General features: G+C 42.7%; 1 long non-coding RNA gene across 1 annotated transcript; it reads left to right on the top strand.

Annotated features, from left to right (window-relative positions):
* Positions 1-120: 120 nt before the first annotated feature.
* On the top strand, positions 121-3,505 carry LOC109370165. Its single transcript, XR_002120062.2, has 3 exons — positions 121-141; positions 2,366-2,495; positions 3,369-3,505. It is a non-coding gene; the product is annotated as an uncharacterized LOC109370165 (long non-coding RNA).
* Positions 3,506-3,547: the final 42 nt, after the last annotated feature.

The following is a 3,547-nucleotide window of genomic DNA, read 5'->3' as shown; positions in this document are numbered from 1 at the left end:
GGGCGGTGGTTGGGCCCTGCGGTGCGGAGCTCTGTCTCTCTGAGCATACCGGGAGCTCTCCTTGTGGCTCCGGCGAGGCCTTCGTTCCCCGTCGGGGGTCCCGGGAGGGCTTCGGCCCGCGAGGAGCGGCTGGGACAGAGCGTGAGCCTTGGGAGGGGGCTGGGAAATGGGGGGGCTTCAGGGAAGTGGGGCATGAATGCGTCTCAGAAGTGCTGGTTCCTGTGGGTGAAAGCTCTGCCTTCCCAGTTTGGGGCTCTGAGGGTCTGTCAGTGCCGTTGGGATGTCTGACGTACCTCGGGAGAAAAGGGGAGAGCCCTGGGGCTGCCTCAGAGTTGTCATTACAAGCACTCAGAAGGTGTTTTAATATCTCTGTGTAAACTGTCTCAGTTTCATTGCCAAACTTCTCATTACCCCACATACGGGCACGGTGTTTTGTACTTCTTGAACTTTCTGTGGGGATGCTCCCTAAGAAATTCTTTAGTGTCAGGGTGGCAGAGCACTGGAACGGGCTGCGCAGAGAGGTGGTGGAGTCTCCTTTGGAGATATTCAGACCCCACCTGGATGCCTTCCTGTGCAACCTGCCATAGAGAACCTGCCTTCAGAGGGATTGAACTTGGGGGTCCCCAGAGGACCCTTCCAACCCCTACAGTTCCGTGGATGTTTGCACTCTGTAAGCGGTCAGAAATTCATGCTTTTCTCTGCAGCCCTCAGGCTTTATCTCTGGCAGTTACTTTTGAGTGGGGCATAGATTCTGTCACTCTTTTCTTTAATTTACTAAATTTGTAGCATTTTTACTGAGGATAGCAGATGCTGGAGACAGCTTGTACCTATGCGAGATGCAGGTACTTAGCAGACTACAGAAGTCGTCTTTGTATGATTTAGTTTAGCTGGGGAGTTTTTATTGTGTAGTTTTGAAGGTGAATGCTATTCTAGGGAAAAGCTGTCTGCCTTCATGGAAGTTCTCCCTTTGGGCACTAGCCAGATGGGTGCTGTCTGTGAGGAGTGAGTGCAGGCACCACAGGCTGCAGTGGGAGAAGCATGTGTACTTGTGGTCCCGGGCTGTCAGCCCTGAACTGCACAGGGGATGACATAAATAGACATGTAGTGAGGCCGTGTGTGGGTCTTCCACTTGCTTGCTGTTAATATTTAGCATGTTTGGGGTTTGTTGGTATTTTTTTTTTTCTTTGTGGTTTTGGTTCTTGTTTGTTTGTTTTTATGGGGGGAGGATGCTGGATGATGGCTGTAGAATGGAAGGATTTGTCTGTTGGGCAATCAGAACTAACTTTTTGCAGTGCTTGAATATCATTGCCTAATGAGATTTTACAGGCCTTGTTTCTTTCCATGCTTATCTTGGGAGTTTTAAATCTGGATGGACAGAGATGTTATGAGGATGGGTGTGTGGGGTTCCTGCTCTGTGGTCCCATGTATGGACCTTCTGATCCCTCTTTTTACTTAGCATCTCATTGGTAAGGTTCCCCAGGTTTTGTCTTTGTTTTGTTTTCAAAGGAAAAGGCCAATAAATTTGAGAATGGTGTTAATCTCTGTGAATGGGAGCACTATTCTTCAGTTCATGAAGACTTCTGTAAGGTTGAAAGGACCTCTGCTTTTTTTTCCTATAATTAACAAGAACTGAACACTGAAACAATCCTCTGCTTCAGAAAAATGTAGTTTGAATTCCAGTAGTTTTAAAGAAGGAAAAAACAAATTGTAAGGGCTTACCATGCCTTCCTAATTCAAAATAATCACATTTCATGCTGTGTTTATAGTTCACAATGAATAAAACAATGTTGTAGTAATGATTATATGAAGTAAAGTTAAGAACAGATTTAAAAAATCCTGTTACTGGAGGTGTTTTTGAAATTAATAATGAGCAGACCAGAGAAGTGAATAAGACACTTGAGAAATGCTAAGGAGCATCGGTATTGAGGTGTTTTTGTTATTATTTTGGAAAGGGGAGGACACTGTTCTTGGTAGATACGTTTTTGCTTTTAATGACTAGAAGGCACAAGTGGAGGTAAATTCTATTCATTTTAGAATTTGGCATCGCAAAAACTTGCCAAAGTCTTGGAGACTTGGCTCAAGCAGAGCTTGTTGTTGCTATGAGATCCTGAAGCCCTCTATAATGAGGTGGATTGATGCTGCTGCTCGTGTTTCCTTTGCTGTCCCAATCGTCTGAAGCTTATCTGTCACCTTATTTTTTGAGAACCAATGCCTAACGTACTGCAGAGCAGTGTCTGGGTGATGCTACATTTTCCTGATTTTTTTTATTTTTTATTTTTTTTAATAGGGAATCAAGTTGTAATGAAGCATGGGAATGCATGTGTGTTTTCTAACTGGAGTCTGACAAGGATGCTTTTTATTCCAGGGCAAATGACCCAGCTTTGTGAGCTGATCAATAAAAGCGGAGAACTGCTAGCAAAAAACCTTTCCCATCTGGATACAGTGCTTGGTGCCCTGGATGTGCAGGAACACTCATTAGGAGTTCTTGCTGTCTTGTAAGTGTGGCTTACTTTTAATTAAGCATTCTAGCATCAGAATTTCAAGCTACGTGCTGATTTGCCAACCAGGCATAAGTATCTTCAGTCTGTTGTAGAATAGTGCTTAGTTTCCTTTGGTGATATGCCTTTTATTAGAAGAAATGTTAAAGCAAATTTGTGCTTTCAACAGAAAAAAATCTGGAGCCTGTGAAATATCATTACTGCCAAATGGTGATGTTGGAAGTTTGTTTTCCTTAAGGCAGTATCTAGTTGTCTTGTTTATGTCTGCGTGAGTGTTTTTACCTACCAGTTCAGCAAGAACTTTTAATTGGCAGGACATGGCAGTGAGCCAAACTGTAAGCATGAAGCCATGTGCAGAGTTCTCATTGCACTCAGTTGTGTACTCACAACTCATAACAGAAGCAGTGTGCAGCCTACAGCATGTAGGGTACTGAGGAACCAGCAGGGATGGAGAGAAACTGAAAATGAAGGAGCTCTTAGCAAGGCATGCAAGTCTAATTATTTAATAGTTGAAAAATCTGTGACGCATTCAAGCAAGTGCCTGGAGAAGTTATGTGGCTTAGTATAAAAATTTCACTGTTAGCAATTTATTGTGATTGTAATCGTAGCAGATAAAGTGATCTTTGTTGGCCATAGTTAGTTCCAAACTAGTTTTTCACTAGATTCATAGTAGGACTATGCACTGAAAGTGTAATTCCAAGTGCTGTGCAGCTCCTGGGGAAATCATATGCCATCTGTCATGAGCACTTTGGCACTTCTTGCAAGCAGCTACCTGTATCTGCAGAGACTGATGAAGATAAAACTTTTTTTTTTTTCTTTAATTAATCTCTAAATGTTGCGTGTTAAACTTTTTTTTGGGTCTTGTTTTAGGTTTGTGAAGTTTTCTATGCCCAGCATCCCCGACTTCGAAACATTATTCTCACAGGTGCAGCTCTTCATCAGTACTTGTAATGGGGAACACATTAGATATGCAACAGACACTTGTAAGTTAATTCAGCACTTTATAGAAAAAATCTTTATATATATTGATATAGTTTGATATTACTGAT

The sequence above is a fragment of the Meleagris gallopavo genome, chromosome 16 (assembly GCF_000146605.3).
Source record: "Meleagris gallopavo isolate NT-WF06-2002-E0010 breed Aviagen turkey brand Nicholas breeding stock chromosome 16, Turkey_5.1, whole genome shotgun sequence".
NCBI lineage: Eukaryota > Metazoa > Chordata > Aves > Galliformes > Phasianidae > Meleagris > Meleagris gallopavo.
The sequence above is the reverse complement of the archived record's forward strand: the minus strand, read 5'-3'. Positions and strand labels throughout refer to the sequence as shown.